Source organism: Ursus americanus, chromosome 3 (genome assembly GCF_024610735.1).
Source record: "Ursus americanus isolate L20-20 chromosome 3, mUrsAme1.1.p, whole genome shotgun sequence".
Lineage (NCBI taxonomy): Eukaryota > Metazoa > Chordata > Mammalia > Carnivora > Ursidae > Ursus > Ursus americanus.
In genome coordinates, this window is record NC_142129.1 from 35139152 (window position 1) to 35157890 (window position 18739).

The 18739-nt window shown below is 33.4% G+C and overlaps 1 long non-coding RNA gene across 2 annotated transcripts in view; it reads right to left on the reverse strand.

Moving 5' to 3' along the window:
* LOC123789047 (uncharacterized) overlaps positions 1-18739 on the reverse strand; it is a 450578-nt gene that overhangs the window by 17375 nt on the left and 414464 nt on the right. The gene's annotated exons all lie outside the window — the stretch shown is intronic.

The following is an 18739-nucleotide window of genomic DNA, read 5'->3' on the forward strand; positions in this document are numbered from 1 at the left end:
TATTTCATACAGAATACTTATTTTGAGGTTCATCCATGTTGTTGCCTGTATCAATAATTCATTCCTTTTGTTGCTGAATAATATTCTATTGTTTGGGTATACTACAGTTTATTCCTATAATCTTTCTATGTTCTGACATTTAAGATTGTGTCTTATAACTAATAAGACCAATATATACAACTAATATATAACTGGGTTCCTTTCAATCCAATATTAAATCTTATTATTACTATTTCTTTTGGTTTTTAAATTTACCATTTTGGTATTTTTCTAATCAACCCTTGTTTGTTTCATTTTTCTTTATTTTCTTTTTTTTTTTTGGATAAATTAAGCACTTATATTACTCCATGTTACCCTTCTATTGGTTAGCTAGTTTTACATTTAAAAAGTCTTAATATTAGGTTCTCTGGAGATTATATCACATATATTTGATATATTTAAATCACTACAATTAATATTTTTCCAACTACCAAGATATTCGTATTTTATTATGTGTATACCTACCAATTTATGCTTTTCATTCCTCTTCATTCATTCCTTCCTATATCTCTGAACTTCCTTCTGGTATCCCTTTACTTCTACTTGAAAAATGTAATTTAGATCTTTTGCTGTGGGTCTGTTGATTGGGAATGATCTGAGTTTTGATTTTTGAAAATGTCTTTGCTTCTCTCTCATATGAAAGGCTACTTTGACTAATTATTGAACTTTAAGTTAGCAGCTATTTTTTTTTTCAACCTCTACAGATACCATCGTGTTATCATTGACTTCATTTGGGTTCTTCTATTGATAAGTCACCTGTCAGTCTTATCGTTGCATCTTTACAAGTAATATGATTCATGATTGCCAGGTGTGGCTGCTTTATAGATTTTTTTTTGTCTTTTCTTTTTAGTGGATTCACAGTGATGTGCCGAGGTATGATATTCTTTATATTCACAAAGCTTTGATGCTTTAGTATCTGTGATTTGGTGTCCTTACTGTTTTTGGAAAATTCTTTGCAATCATCTTTTCAAATATTGTTTCTTCTGAAGGACTTTTCCAACCTCTTCTTCTAGACTACACATATATCTCATGTGTATCGATCATATGCCCCTTTGTTCATTTTTCATCCTTTTTTCTCTGTTTCCATCTACATATTTTCTTCTAACTTGTCCTTTGTTCATTACTTCCCTTTTCAACTTTGTCTTATCTGCTGGTGGACACATCTAATTGATTTTTATTTTAATTTTTATGTTTTTCATTTCTGGAATCTTCTGGCTGTCTTTATAGTTCCCAGTCTTCTGTGCAAACTTCCATCTTTCCTTTTAATCTTAATGAAAACATTTATTATAGTTATTTTAAAGTATACTATTCTGAATCATTACTTGCTTAAAATCCTTCCTCTTTTCCTATTACACTAAAAACAAAACAAAACAAAACAAAACAAAAAACAGCATCCTTCCCCTGGCATAGATGGCCAAGTGTGGTCTGACTCCTGCTAGACTCTTCAACTGTACTATTATGACACTCCCTAATTCCTACTTTTTATGCTGCATATGACTCTGTAACTGCCTTAATATTTTTCTCAAGTCTTTCTTTTCCTCAAGATTTTTGCATCTTTCATATTTCTAGTGACTCCTCTTACACCACTCTCAGTATTTGCCTTTCCCCTTTTCCAGCCCACTCCTTACTTATGATGACATTGACTATATTTTCTTCCTATTGTAATTCCAGGCCCTAGCACATTACTTGGCACATGATAGGCATTACATATTTGTGAATGACTGATTCGGTAAATGAAAGTCATATTACTCCTCTTTACTTGTTTTCTTAATAGTAAAAAGATGAAAACATCTAGTTCTTCACTTTATCTCATTCATCTTTTTATCTCTCAGAGCATCTGGAGTATATTAAGTGATTATGTAATACATTTGGCAAATTGAAGTTGAATTGCACAATGCTCATGGATATGAAATCAATATGAGTATATACATGATATAGATATATTTCCATATACTTCCATGATCATTACACAATCATACCTATTACTATGACAATAACTATTATGAACATTCTTAAACACCTTTTTAATGGAGTAGTGAATCTGACCTTTCACCAATAATTTTTTCCACAATTTTGAATATCTATAGTTATGGTTACAAAAACACAGTTTGACTATGATTCAAATAAGATGTTTGATTTATAGGAATTGTTTTAAGATGCTATTTTCAGACCAGTAACTTACAAAAATTACTTAAATATTTAATAATTTCCCTTTGTCTAAGAAGGGGTCAAACTGGCAATTTCTGACATCTTCTCTCCCAACATTTCCTATGAATTTATAGAAAAAAGTGAAACTACAATGGTAACAAAAACTAAGACTTGAAAAGCAATCTGGTACTAAAATCCAGAAGGAACTTGTATTTAACAAAAAACACCAAGGAGTTAATTGAAAAGCACAAATTTGGCTTATACATTTTCTGAAACATAGCAGCCTGCTAGCCAAGAAGTAGGTAGATGGAAATTTTAGCTATTCTCTTTTCTCTGGATTTCACCTTAGAATACATATATTTGGCTGTTTTATACCAATGAGATTATTGGCTCACCTACTTAAAACTGCATGAAGACTGGTTCCAGAAAGAATGGGTTTACCCTAGCACTCACCTACACTCCATTATTAATTTACCATTCTATATTTACTCAGATACTGTGTTTGTGAATGAATGGTGAGGGAATTTGCCAGAAATGGCATGCTACACTTTTAGATGAGTAGTTAGCTTAAGGAGGGAAGAGACAGAAACCTGGTAGCAACACAGTATGATGGGAATGGTAGATTTTCACCTACTGAACTGGTTCAGAGTGCCCAAGAGCCTTGTCATGAGGACAGGAGAGGATTCCATCCGGTTAGGCAGAGAATAGGGGGGAATGCTACTAGACAATGGAAAATTTGAGTACTATCTAACAATAACAACTGCTCTCCATTTCATTTTGAAGTGGGGATCTAATAACAACCAAATGGAGACAAAACTGGAATTAGAGTATTACTGACTAAAACAGGTTTGTTGGGAAACACCAGAGCTGAGATGCAAAGGCTGAGATGAATACAAAGCATACTGAAATAAGGTGAAGTTTCAAGGATACAAGAATACCTTCTGAAAATTAAAAACCTGCTTTGGAGGTAATAAATAATGTTACTGGCATAGGAAAAAATAATCAATGTTGTAGAATATAAAGAAAAGACACTTAACCAGAATATGGGGGAAGAAGACAATAATTTTAAACAGTAATAAAGAATAGTGTCTATAGGAAGGCAACAGAATAGAAATTTAACCTAAAATTAATTATTTATGTTCTTAAGAAAGAAGCCAAAACACTTAAATAGAATAAATATTTAAAATATAATTGAAAACATCTGGAGATGAAACAGACCAAATTGCACACCATGGTTTAGGCAAAATTAATATAGAAACGAATGACAATTCTAAAAAAAAAATTAATTGCAAAATACAAGAACATAAACTACAACTTTGCAGACAGAAAATAAGCTAAGAGATTTGAATAAAAAATAAAAATCAGACTGGCTTAATACTTCTCTGTAACCCTGTTAGTAAACAATGGTCAACATGTATAGTATTTTGAAGAGAAAGCATCTTAACCCATGAATGATATTTTTAGCCAAACTGCCATTTATGTCAAACAGACTAAGATACTCTCATAAGTTCAAGGATGTAAAAAATATACCAACCATAAATTCTTTCAGAAAATAAGGCCATCAAAAAATTCACCAGCCATTCCTGAAGTATATAAAAATTAAGAACTGAAGAACGGGGATTTGTGGTACAAATTGTTAGTAGCAGTCACTAAAACCATTTAAACGGTTATGCAAGATTGCGAGTATTTAAAAAAAAAGTTTTTGAAAGGAAACCTCAAGTAGTAAAAGCATCATTTAATAAGAATAATTCCAATCTAAAATTCAGGATTGGTAACAAAGACTAAAGTTTAAAATGGAGGGAGGGCAGATTATTTTATTTTAAAAGGCCACTAATACCCTGCTACATGGGGAGATATTAGAATATAAGGTTTTATTCTTTATTTGGATAATTAAAAATTTTCATATTAAAGCATTTTAAAACAACTAATTATTACAAACATTCAGAAAAGCATAGAGGGTAACAAAACATCCATGTACCTACCAGCTTGATTAAAGAGATTTTGTTATATAGGTTTCAGATCTCTTCCTTTCCCCCCTCATTTTATTATTTTTTAAATAAAAAAATACCACGAAATGGCTTATGGGAACTTTGTATCCCTCTCCCTCCATTCAATCACCCCCTTTCTAGTTTCCACCACAATTCTGAAGTGTATCCTGCCTGTTTTGTTTCTATGGTTACCAAACATGTTTTCATCCTTCACCAAAGTAGAAAACTGATTTATGTGTTTTAAAATTCTACAGAATGTATCATGATTTACGTATCATTTTAAAACAATATTGAGTGAAAAATGCAAACTGCAGAATTGTGGAAATCCTACAGCAGTTAAAATGAATGAACTTGATTTATATGTACTAACATAAATGAATCTTAAAAACATATTAGACAGTAAAAAAGCTGGGTTTTGTAATAATCTAGTGTTGATACATATAAATCAAATTTAATAACTCTTGCAGCTGTGTGGCTTTCTGCCATATAAATATACCACATTTATTCATCTATTTTTTATTAAAGAATATTTAGCTTGTTTCTAGCTAGTTCCTATTACAGGTAATTATATAATGGACATCTTTGTACATAACTCTGTGTGATTACATGAAAGATTCTTTAGAGTATATATCTAATAGAAGAAATGTTGGAACACTGATCATGTACATTTTCAACTTTTATAGGTATTTTCAAATTATGCTCCAAATTATGCTATACCAGTTTACACCAGTTATATATGAGAAGTCCTATATATGAATTTACCCATATTCTCATACATTGTCAGACTTTTAAAAACTGCATCTCCCTCACTGCTAGTGAAGTTAAGTATCTTTTCATATGTTTACCTGTTTAGTTGACAGTTATGTTTCTTCTACCATTATTCATATATGTAATATATATATTAGCCAATTTAAATTGGTGTGTTTGTTGCTGTTTTTTAAGTATAGCTTGCAGGAGTTTTTATATGGTCTGAATATCCCAAATTTATCTGTTATATATTTTGAAAATATCTTTCTGCTGTCTGTGTTACATTTTCACCATTTCTTTTGAGTCTGTTTTATTTATTACCAAATTCTCTTTGTAATTCATGCTTTCCTGTTTTTGATAAATGTGTCTGTGTTCCAGAGTCATAAATACTTTTCTACATTTTCTTCTAGAATTTTTAATTTGTGCCTTACATATAAGTCTTTAATTAGAGAAACTATTGTCCCATTCTGCTAACAGGGTCACAGGTGTTTTAGAATTTATCCCAGATATTTCCTGCATAATGAAGTATTGTGATTAATATTTACATTAAAATAGTCTATTACTTCTTTGACATACCTCCTCTTTAGATTGCCACCTTCTGCCAGTGTCTTGTCTGGTAAGTCTCTTCTAGTGTAGTGACAGTTCGTACTTGAAGTCATGATTAAACCCAAGAGATGGCCAATGATAACCCTCTCTCTTTTCCCAACCTTTCCCAGGTACAATGTTACCAACTTCTCCTTTTCAAGGATAGCATGCAACGAATGCTCTCCAACGTGAGGAACCAGGAACAAGTGACTCCTTCCAGTGTTTTGTGTTTGTAGAAGTATTATACTCTATCATCCTTGCCAGCTACTTGGTGTAGGAGCTAGTTAGGCCATGGCCTGCGAGATGCAGGAATTTATAAAATATAAATACGTGAGACAGAGGTTGAGCAATCCTGCTCTGGTGTGTATAGAGAGTAGTCTGAATTCTCTTGCTTGAGTGGCTTTATGATATATTGCATGTTACAAATCTACAACTATCTGTTTATTGTTTGGCCATGCTTTTTAATTTTCAAATAAGCCCTTTCTGCATCAATTAGCTCAGTATAAAAAATGCCTATTTAACAAAAAATAAGTATTAATTTCTATTTCTCAATAAGGTTGATGAAGATATACGTGATTTGCATGAAAAGTGTATTAACATTTGCCATCTACTATGGAGGTCCAAAAATAACATTAAACACAAGAAAAACAAGATATAAATCTACCAGAGAAGTATCAGTATCTACTTCAAAACTGAGTCGTTAGAGAAGACTAAAAATGATAATTTAAGATATGTAGATGGAGAAGGCGGATGATGTTACCATTCTGTGAATACCGACTCTTCACTTAGATCAAATGACTACTCAGAGTATCTAAATTAATTTCACTCATTTTCAAGCCAGGTTTTTTCATTTATGCATGAAAAGTAGAATTAAATAGAATTAAAATGATAGGAGTTTTTTCCTTTCAGTGTTATCAAATGCTTTAAGTAGAAGATCACTTAACTCAATTTGAACCACATCTTAATTTTTCATCTTGCTAGTAAAATCAAAGTGAAGTTTTTGGAAATTCATTCTATCTGGTTCAGAGCATCAGATCTTATTTTTATTCCTATTACGAATTCAGTTAAAATAGTAAACAGTGAATATAATATTATTTATTTTGTAATGATAACATGAATACAAAGTTTTCTGGAGCACAGAATAATGTAAAAAATATGTTATTACCAAATTAAGCACACTGTTGGTGGGAATGTAAAAGGATTCAACCTCCATGGAAACCAGTATGGAGGTTCCTCAAACATTAAAAATATAACTACCATATGATCCAGCAATTCTGTTTAAGTATTTATCTGAAAATAATGGAAATATTTACTCAGAAAAAGTATCCACAGTGCCATGTTCACTTCAGCATTATTCACAATAGCTAAGATACGGAAACAACTGAAATGTCCTTTGACGGACAAATGGATGAAGAAAACGTGGTATATACATACAGTAAAATATCATTCAGCCTTAAAAAGGAAAGAAACCCTGCCATATGCAATAACATGGATGAACCTGGAGGACATTATGCTAAGTGAAATAAGCTAATCATAAAAATCACAAAAGCAAAAAACACACAAAAAAACAAACGAAACAATAAACAAAAAAAGAAAAACAAGCAAAACAAAAAACAAACAAAAAAACCCCCAAAATCCAAAACTGCATGATTCCACTTTCCACTTATATAAAGTATCTAAAATAGTCAAACTCATAGACAGTAGAATGGTGGTTGCCAAGACTAAAGAAAGGGGAAATGGGGAGGTTCTGTTTAACTGGTATAAAGTTTCAGGTACACGAGATGAATAAATTGTAGAGATCTGTTGTACCACATAGTGTCCGCAGTTAACAATACTGTATTGTACACTTAAAAATTGGCTGGATAGAAATCACGATAAGTGTTCTTACCACAGTAAAAAAGCTTATAAAAACATATTAAAAATACACTTACAATTAGTTGTAGTAAGGGAACCACTAAATGTGATGATGTTAAAATTGAATAAAATGATACTTGAAGGGCTCCTGGTGGTCATTTGCTTAAGCATCTGACTCTTGATTTCAGCACAGGTCATGATCTCAGGGTCATGAGATGGAGCCCGGCGTCAGGCTCCATGCTCAGCATGGAGTCTGCTTCGGATTCTTTCCCTCTTCTCTCCTCCTGCCCCCCCTCACCCCACTCTAACTCTCTCTCCAAAACAAATAAAATCTTCAAAAAAAAACAAAACAAAACAAATAAAATGACACTTCAGACTGAATACATAGCTTCTCTTTGTCAACCACCATAAAATGAAATCTTACAGGTATTAAAGCCTTTGAATCTCTACTTTTAAATCAAACTAGACGTCGTAAAAAGCCATTCAACTTTAATATGAATTTGTCTTATAAAGTTTGATTATATTTTATTCAAACTTCTTTGGAAATCTTTAATCAAAGTATTCCAAAAAGGGAATGCTAAACTTCAGGTTCTGATGATTGATGGCAAATAAAATTTGTAAAGACAGAGCTTGCAAACAAGCTCATCTTCATAAAACCTATGGAGTACCCAAAGAAACATGACCTCTGATGGCACACAAGATTTATTTTTTAAATATCTTTAATTATTGTGATTTGTGGGAAGAATATTTTGATAAAGAACCTTTTTAAAAAATTAGATATATTTAAAAAACAAAAAAATAGATATATTCATTCTGGGAATGAAATAAAATTGATAAGGCTATAATTCAAATCTTAATTTGCTGAAAATTTCAGAATATTCATAAGTTGAGACAACTTATTTCATAATTTAAAAGGTATTTATCACACAGATACTCCAAATGAAGGTAAAAAAAATAGCATGAAAATACTCAGGCTAAAATTTTTCTATATTATAGTTTAAAAAAAGGAAAGAATTGAGCAAATTAAGTTATTCTGTTGATCTTATAAACTGAATCATTGAATATGCAAAGCTGGGTTTACTGTACACGCTGGGCAAGGGACATCATTTTGACAGAGTTTCAGTCTGTCTTAAATGCGGAAGTTAGGGGGAAGGGTACTCACAGGATTTCAGGAACTGGAGTTAGTTATGGATGGTTTTATGGCAGAAGTTAGCAAGAACGGTCTTGGCAAAGATTTGTCAGATTTATAAACAAGCAATTTGCTAGAATAGTCAATGGTCTTTGAAACATAAGGATCTGTGTGCTGTTAGTGCTATTATCTTAGCTTGATACTTAAGTCCTAAAATGTTGCAACATTTTATTTGCACTTGGATTGTGTAGCAGGTAATGGTTTAATAAATTAATCTGTTCACGGCCTTCCTTTCTTTTCTTTTTTCTTTTCTTTTCTTTGCTTTGCTTTGCTTTTCTTCCTTCCTTCCTTCCTTCCTTCCTTCCTTCCTTCCTTCCTTTCTCTTTCTTTCTTTCTTTCTTTCTTTCTTTCTTTCTTTCTTTCTTTCTTTCTTTCTTTCTTTCTTTCTTTCTTTCTTTCTCAGATTGTCATCTTCTGCTTCAAGCCTCATTTCCATATCAATAAATATATATCTACATACATAAAAAAGTTAATGACAGAGTAATATCCCAAATGTCTGAATAAACCATAACTTATTTTAACCATGCACTATTACTGAGCACATAGATGATTTTCATTTTGTTAATGTTAGACATCGCTTATCCTTGTACCCATATCAATGAGCATTTGTCCAGTTATTTCCTTACGATAAATTCCTAGAATTTGGATTGCTAGGTCAAAGAAAATGAATTTTTTATTTTTATTTTTTTAAAGATTTTTTTAAAGTGAGTGAGATAGAGAGTGAGTTAGAGCACAAGCAAGTGGGAGGGGCAGAGAGAGAAGCAGACTCCCCACTGAGCAGGGAGCCCCACACAGGGCTCAATCCCAGGACCTCAGGATGATGACCTGAGCCGAAGGCAGACATTTAACCAACTGAGCCACCCAGGTGCCCCCCCAGGAAAAGGAATTTTTTAAAGGTTTCTGATAAAAATTATCAAAGTACTCTCCAGAGACTGTCAGACAGTTTTGGCTTTTTGGTTTCCCTCTGCTAGATCAATACTAATTCATTCATTTATTAATGCAACAAATACTTACTCAATGCCTATTATGCATCAGGTACTAAAATACTGGTGTTTATGACTCACACAGTTCTAGTCTTTATGAATCACGGTGATAGAGAAGTTGGAAGGGCTTAACATGTGCCTTTAGAATGTGGCGGCTCTGCCTCACTCAGAGAAGTATGGCGAGGTCTGGCTAGAGCTGCCTATTAAAGCAGGAGAAGAAGGGAGCCACACAGGGAGTAGCTGGTGCTTCTAATACTGGCTGTGACAGGGTGTTTGATATTTCCTGTGAGCCATACAGACACTGAAGAAGGCCAAGAGTTGTCTTGAGGATTGCCTGCATGGCTGAGAGGAACCTAACAAAAAAAGACTGGAGGCAAACTACGGGAGGTAGGAACAAAGCTGAGATGGGAGTAGCTGTATCTCAGAAGAGTGATTCCTGTGTGTCAGGGAATGGCATAGAACAGTACGAAGTCGGCAAAGGGAATCTCAGAAGAAACCACAATGACATCAGAGAGTTGGCATGCAGATGCCTGACTTAACAGAAGGTAACACCAGCCAAATTACAACAGCCTCACTCTCATAAGTCTCTACATTTTCTCTGTAATCCTTTCCTCTCTAAAACTGGAAGAACAATGAGGGGAGAAGTGAAAAGTGGACCATGCCCCATTCTTCACTACATGTCCCCCAACCTCAGAGTCAGGCCTAAGCCAGGGGAGGAAAACAGCTTTGAATTCAATGAAAGTAGTTGAGGCTAAAATTTTTGTTATCTGAATTTGAGGTGATTCTTATAGCTGGGGATGAATGCAAAGCTACAGGATCTGCCTGAGATATAGCCAAAAGGCAGTGAAAGAGATCTAGCAGAAGACATCTGAAGGCAGTAAATAGGTTGAAATAAATGTTTTAAAATTGTACTTTAATAAGTTTGTTCTATGCAATAAACTGGTTAAATAGGTAACTATAAGATTAGCAACTGCTATTGAAGTAAAGTCAGCTATGTTAGCTATATATAGTCAGTTATACAAGAAGGGTACTAACCTAGACTTCAAAGCACATGAAGGCTTGCTGTGAAATGTAATTTTGTGATTTAATTGAAAATTGAAAATGCAACTGAAAAAAGTCTGACTGTAGGAACTGGCTACTGTTAGAGTAGGCAGTGAAAGCAGGATTAATTTACTTCTTCAATGTAATATCTCACTTTCAAGAATTTTCAGATGCTTGGGTCCAGTTAACAGGAACAGATACGACCACCCACCTTCTTCGTTACTCTGATCGTGTTCCTACAATAAAATGAATAAATGTATCATAAGCTACTTGCTTCTGTAACTCCCTCTTCCTACTGTGGTAAAAGAATATGAGCAAAGAGTTACCAAAAAAAAAAAAAAAAAGTCTGGACGAGTGAATAGCAAATAGAAGTTGAAGGCATTGGAACCCATATTTAAAGAATGCAGATTTTATCTTGAAGACAACAGGAGCTATTAAAAGATTTTAAGCATGGGAGTTGCTCTGATTGCAATGAAAAAAATTGGAGAAAATATCAGGTGCAGATTGACCACTTAGGAGGTCATAGGTATAATTTGGCTAAGAAATTAAGAGAATCTGATCTAAAGGTACTAGAAGTAAGGATATAATTGGACATATAACTGGAGGTAGAATAGCCAGAACTTAAGTGGCAGGCTGGAGATAGAGGAAATAAGAGAATGCTTGGCGGCAGGGTGCTAAGGGGGCTCTGCTATAGCTTACTAATCCCACAGCACATGGTCAACAAAAATCAGAAGGAGAAGTCCACACATAAATTTTCAAAATAGTAACTTCTTCCACTTGTAAATACAGCCACATGGTGCTCTGGAATTTGACACAACAGAATAGTATCCCTCTGTTGAGAGGATTAAGACGAGGAAAAAGGGAAGATCTTAGAGAAGGATAGAGTGTGTTTTGTGAAAGAAGTATAATTGAGAGGGAGTTGTTTGGGAGCATTATTTTCCCTGTGATTCTCTGTTACTCCTTTCCATTGCCTACTGAAAGGTATTTCAAGTTTAAACCAGTTTCCAGGATATGAAACCTGGAATTATGTCATGACAAAGTTTGAATGAAATTCTCTACTAGATTTTCTTCAATATCATAAGATATTCCTGGGAAAGGGAGTGGGCAGGGCACTACACACTATAGGTTATGGTATGGTCAGGTTGTCAGAAGACTCAGAAGACACCTCAGAGTAGAGGTCATAGTCGTCTGAGGTATTAATATCTGTTAGCAAAGACCTGTGATGCTCTGAAAGTCTGTGATATGGGAGGAAGGAAGACGGTGAGAGGCATTGATAAAACAGGTTTGTGTTCTGATCCCAACACTGGAACTAGGATATGTTTTACATAAGTTTTGGCTCTAATACCCATAGCTACTCTATATCTTTTTAGATATTCCATGAGTTAAGCAAAGATTGTGGGGGGGTGAATGGCTAGTTCAGGGTCCCTGGAGTCTGAGTGCTCTCATCAATGAAAAGCAGGCTCTGCTTCTGTCATCTCAGCTCCAGATGCCTCAGCTCATTTTAAGTTGAGGGACCAAGTTCAGGCTGGAGATGGTTAGGTTATTTCCTTAGTTTACAGAGAGACTGTATGGATCATTTGATGAGATTACATGCGTTAGTTGCTCAGGATTATCAGGGTACCTGAGAGTACTAACAGAAGGCTGATGCTAGCCCTGAGATTTTAAAAAAAATGTTCTTTTACTTTTTAATCAAATAATTGATTGACTTTGTTGTCTTTATTCTTTTGACTTTTAGGGGCAATAGAAAAAAGTTAAAATATGTTTATGGCTCATTTTCAATGAATGAGAGCAATGAGCTTAAGTATTTCACCCTAATTTTAAATTAGAACTTAAAAGAATATATTTACACAAGCAAGGATATGTATTTTTTACTGTGAACTTTAAATTTGATAAGAGAAGGAATCAAAATCTTTTATTCTGCAAAGGTGATTATATAAGCTTGATATTACATTTATAATATTACTATTTGCAAGGAAGCAGCTCACGCTGAAGCTCCTATTCTTTTTCTTTGCCAACTAAAAGTAAACAGGTTCTGGGATTATTTTTAGGTGCAATTTGCATATCCTCAAAAACACAGTGACTAAGCAAAACAAGCATGAACAAGCAAACAACAACAACAAACAAGCATGAAATAAGATTTCAATACTCCAGAAGTAAATTATCTTACAGGTATTGGTTTATGACTTTTCTAATCATCACTTCTGTCAATAAAATCTTTTAGTCATTATTATAGCTATATTTCTTCAAAAATGAATAGTTTTAAAGTCTCTGAACTCTGTTCTTCACACTGTACATACTCTTTTCTTTGGGACATAACATTATTTAGTTCAATAAAGAGTCATTTTGAACATTATTATGAGCCATACTGAAATGATTCATGACTCAAGATCCAAAACTCTAGCATCCTCTAAATGCACTATATAAAATCTTAAAGCACCCAAAGATAATATATGTTGCCAATTGGTTGAGGGGTACCTTGCTGATATTTTCACTCTACCTCTTAGTCTCTCTCCAGTGCTTTCTGCAATGCTTAAATTTATTCTTGAATGTGTCCATGGAACCTACCAATAATAGAAAAATATGTAGAATTTTGGGAAAAAAAGGTAATGTAACTGCTAGATATGTTTTATGTGTGATTGCATATCCCTTTCTGTCTGTAAATGTTATTGTAGGCTTATTATATTCTCAATGGTTCACTAGGTAATATGAATGTACATAAGAAATTAAAGACATGACATTGATCTTTCAGTTATATAATATTTTATATTATTTGTATAGACTAATTCACAAGGACAACTGTGTATGGTGCCAGATATTATACCCATATATCAACATTTAGGTTGGATATTATGCATTACAGGTGTAGGCACTGAAAGGAATGATCAATGAGGGCAAGATAAATGAAAGGAGGCTTCATTAAGAAAGTGAGGCCTAAAATTGACTTTGAGAAATGGATAGAATTTATGAAAGCAGAGTGACAATGGTTTATTAAGCATGGAATCAAACAGGTGCAAGGTGCTTTTGTGGAGAGGTGAAGAAACCAGTCCATGCATATTTAGGGGATACCAGTTTTAGGCATGGTGGGAAATAACATCTAGAAAGATGAGGTCACATGTTCATATTGCTGCTAGCTCTGAAAAACGGGACTCTATACATTCTTTACATCATTCAATTCAATAGACATTATCTACCTACAGGGCAATGTGTTAGGCCAAGGGAATATTTGTGAGACAATGTGGGGGAAATGGTAATTAGTTTGTTTGACAGAGTCAAAATGGTGTGTAGAACAGTTCTTCCAATATTAGCTTACAGAAAATAGGTATTTATTAAAAAATCATCACATATAGCAAGTTTCTAGATGGAACAAAAACATTTCAGATTCTCAAGTAATGCACTGTACTAATCAGGATGATTTGTCATTTTTAGACCACAAGCAGGTTCTCTAACAATTTATTCTCACTTCTGAATCATCAGTGCTGCTCTCAGACTGCTCTCACTTGCTGATTTGTATGGTGTGAGTTATGATCACAAATATATATTACTTTTCTTCTAGGGAAGGCTTCCTGGACAACTTCTTTATCTTTGATTGTTCAGCTGTCATATCTTCTCATTCTCTAATTTACATTTTCTCAAAAAATTGAGAAGTATTCTCTTTCTATTACTGAGCAAACTTTAAGTCTCTATTATGTTCAGGAATGCTTCTTTCTTTTATGTTACAAAGCTTTTCAAAACCAAAACCTAATGTAAACAAATGTATTTTCCACTGTCAGTGGGTATGAGGATGAGGGACAGGCTGGAAGGGGTTAGGAAATATATTTACACAGCTGAAGCAGAAGTGCTTGAGATGCATAAAATATAAAGTAACAGTCCAATCCTTCTTCAATTATACTTAAGATCTTCTTTTCCTATGAATAAAACTAGGAATGGATCTATAAATTACAGAAGTAGCGGAGTTATGCCATTGCCATTGTAGTGTGAAGTATGATTTCAGAAGAAATTTGCTCTGACATTCTTCAACAGTGTAAATATACTATATAACAGGTATCAATATTTCTTGATAATAATAGTGACCAACTGGGCATTTGTGGGTTTATTATAAGAAACCAAATTTTAAATGACAGCCTATATAGCTGCTGAGATACAACCTTAGAGGTTAGCAGGTGATGGGTTAATTTCTTACAGGAAAGAACTGCTTTCCATTTTCATTCACCTAGGTAGATGGGTCAGAGTAATTGGACAAGTCTGCAGTCCCTGGGCTTTGCAAGGGCATAGGTGAAAATACAATTTGTGAAAACTGGAGGCTAATTATCTTCAGCAATGAAATAGTGACCAGATGTTTTCTTCTGCATAAAGTGAGAATTTGGGGATAGCTCAACGGAGTTAATAGTAAATAACACATTTTTTAGAGGCTATAAAATCCTCAGATTATGCTGATTTGGGTTATAATTTCTGGTTTGATTGAGAGATGTTCTTGTAAAATTCTTTAAAAATGGTAAAGTGAAATGTCTGAAGACAACACACTTACTTTAAAAAGACTGTTCAGCTTTTGGTAATTTAGTAATCTCTACATGAATAAACTACGTAAACTGGTACCACTTTCATTGGCTAAGTTATAGATTACTCATGACAACCAGATACTGCACACAGAAAATAATTTTTGTTACCACTCTTCAGGGTATTCTATAGGCAAGAAGTAAAAGGTGAAGCATTATTTCATTTAATGTTTGACCAAAGGACTATTTAGTGTGGCACTATTATAGATCTTAAAAGAACTGGGTAAATGAACTTTATAGCATAGTGCAATGAGGAAATTTAGAGTACCTTAGAAATTCCTTTTCTAGTCATGTGGTCATCTTAAAGAGAACAAAGAAAGATTTTTAAGAATAAGAGTTCCATTTAGTGAGACAGGGAAGGAAAAGAAAATTGACACAAAATATCCTAAGATTAATCTAAGTTTTATAATTAAATCTTTTATCATGAGAAAAAATAGCTAAATATATTTTGTGACAATTTGGCTTCGAAGTGACCAGTCTGGGTTGAAGTTATTATCTTTCTCCTATACCCATCAAAACAGTCATGTATCATTTAAAAAAATCATAATTGGTTCTTGGAATGATAAAGGCCACCAAGTCTGTCATTGACGGCTTCCAAAGGTGGAATTACCTTCTCTGTTAATTTCTCTGTGGCATTAATTAAATTTTTCTGACATTCACACATTTCAAATATTATCCATATAGGTAAATACTATTTTAAAAATGTTCTCATTAATATAAAACAAAATTTGAAATCTGAAATGATTGATTAGCAGAAAGAGTCAGGAATTGAAAAAGTGGAAGCAATGTTAGGGTCATGTTAACACATTTACATAATCAGATACCAAGTATTAATAATGTTTCTAAGGTTAGTTTTATATAAGTGAGGTTCTATAATGAAGGTAGATATGCCAATTTCTCAAAAGATAACGAACTCCGAGATTTTCAGTCTAAAGGCTTACTTTGCATTACATAAATAAGTCCATAATTGTGCCACCTCTTCATTTGGTTTTCTTACATGCAAATCTATATAAATGCTATTACCCACTTTTCCCCACCTATTTGATTGGATATGATGTGATTAAATTAAGGTGGATTCAGCTTAATCATCAGTTCCCTGGCCCTTGTGGCCTGCCAGTACACATTTGCTCAGTCTCTGACCCCTAAATAGGAGAAATCTAAATATTTCTGGTTTTATTACCCAGCATTAAATCACAGCTCTGTTGCAAGTTTTATTCTTTCTTCCTTAGTTGCGGTGATAGATTCTCCATATTATTCCTTGCAGATCTGCTTAGAACTTTGGATCTTGAAACTACTCTGCATCATTCTATTTTTGCATTATATATCCAATGCTACTTTGTGTGTTGAATTTTTAAAAACCCATAAAATACAGTAATAAATTCTAACCTTATTATCATAGCTTCCCTTTATTCTCTCATTTTATACTACTTTCACAATATCTCTGTCTCATCTAGTAAAGAGGACAGTTATAAAATAAATATGCAAAATCTACAACTTTCCTATAAGCAACAAAATAGCTAATTAAAATATAAATGTAAAAGGTTAAAATATATCCATCATATAAAATAATAGCTTATCATTAATATATAAAAAGCACACTCATAATTTGAAAAGCCCAACTAAAAATAGGCAAAGAATAATAAAACAAAAAATATAAAGCCACTAAATACATGTTAAACTATGAATCCTTAGTTGCTGATGGTTTTTTAAATGGTCAACCTAATGCATAGCTTATGAAAATAAATTAAAACATATTTTCAGAGGTGATTTGCAAAATACAGAAATCCCAAAAAGATCCATAAAATTTGATAAAACAATTTATGGATTTTTTGCTATTGAAAACCATGAATATATACAAGGATTTCTGTATAAAAACAGCAGAAAAATGTAAAAGCCTAAATACCCAACAAAAAGTGCAGAATGAATAAATAATATTGTAGTAGAGCCTCGTGGAAAAGAGGAAAGGGCATTAGAATCAGAATGCTTACATTCAAATTCCAGTTTCTCACTTATGAACTGTGTATCTCTGAATTTTAATTTAATCTCCCTTTACCTTGGATTTCCTATCTATGAAATGTGAATAATAATACCCATCTCAAAATATTAAGAGGATTAATGAGATAATACTATAAGTATTTGGAACAGTGTCTACCATGTACAAGCACTCAGTAAAATTTATCTATTGCTGTCTGATGAAATATTGTGAAGTCATAAAATCATGTTAAGTATTAGTAATGTGAAAATTATGGGGGTTCCTGGGTGGCTCTGTCATTAAGCATCCGCCTTCGGCTCAGGTCATGATTCCAGGTCCTGGGATGGAGTCCCTGGGATGAAGCCTGCTTCTCCCTATCCTTCTATTTGCTGCTCTGCCTGCTTGTGCTCTCTTGCTCGCTCTCTCTCGCTCTCTCTCTCGGTCAAATAAATGAATAAATATTTTTAAAAATGTGAAAATTATGAACATTATGTTAAGTAAATAAGTGTGCATCATATAATATTTCAGTATAATAAAGTCAATATTTCTGAACTACCTCCTAATAATTTTCCCTTCTCTCTAGCCCAGTTTCTTTCCCTGCATCCCTTCTTCACTCATAACCTCAGGAAATGGGAGAGTGAACACCACCCCGGGAAACTTAAGCACAGGCAAGTTCTGATATGGTGGAATTCCAGTTATCATAGTTTAGTTAAAGAATACCAGCTCCCAAACCAACATGGTTTAACTTTCAATGATCATGGTATATTAGCTGTAAGTGCATAAAAAGATACATACTTTACCACTAGTTCTTCAGCTGACAAATCACTATGTAAGTAACAGATGTGCATTGTGATCAATGACTGATCACTAACTTCTTTCAAAGTTTGTCGATGATTAGTTACCATGCAAATGTTAGTTCATGAACAGACAGTAAGCATGTAATTGTGTTGCCTCCTTGTCTCCTAGTGATAAACACACCTGACATAGCTTACATAAGCTCACTCCTGACCTCAAAAGCCACCTTGGGATGGAGGGAAGGAAAAGATTTTAAAAGGGGCTGACAGGGAGTTTAAATTTTGAATAGACTGAATTCTTACCAGAGATATTTTAAAACCAGGATTGGATGGAGGTTTTATTTTTGTGCAAATTTTTTTTCACATATTATATATTTGTAAAATTTGACCTCTTTATGATTATGTAAAAAGGCCCAGAAGAGCCAAAGTGATATTGAGGAAACAGAACAAAGGTAGGAGAATTACCCTTCCTTATTTCAAAATATATTACAAAGCTACAGTAATTAAAACTTGGTACTGAATAAAGACAGACATATAGAACAACAGAACAGAATAGAGCCCAGAAAAAAACCTATTCATATACAAATCAATGAATAAGCCAAAAATAAACGATGGAAAAAGAATAGTTTCTTCAACATATACTAATGGGAAAACTGGATATCCTCATGCAACGTAATGAAACTGAATGCCTATATTACACCACACACAAAAATCAACTCAAAATGGATTAAAGATTTAAACATTATCACCTGAAACTTTAAAACTCACAGAAGAAAACATAGGGGAAAAGCTTCATGACATTGGTTTGGCAATGAGTTCATGGATATGACATCTAAAGCACAGGCA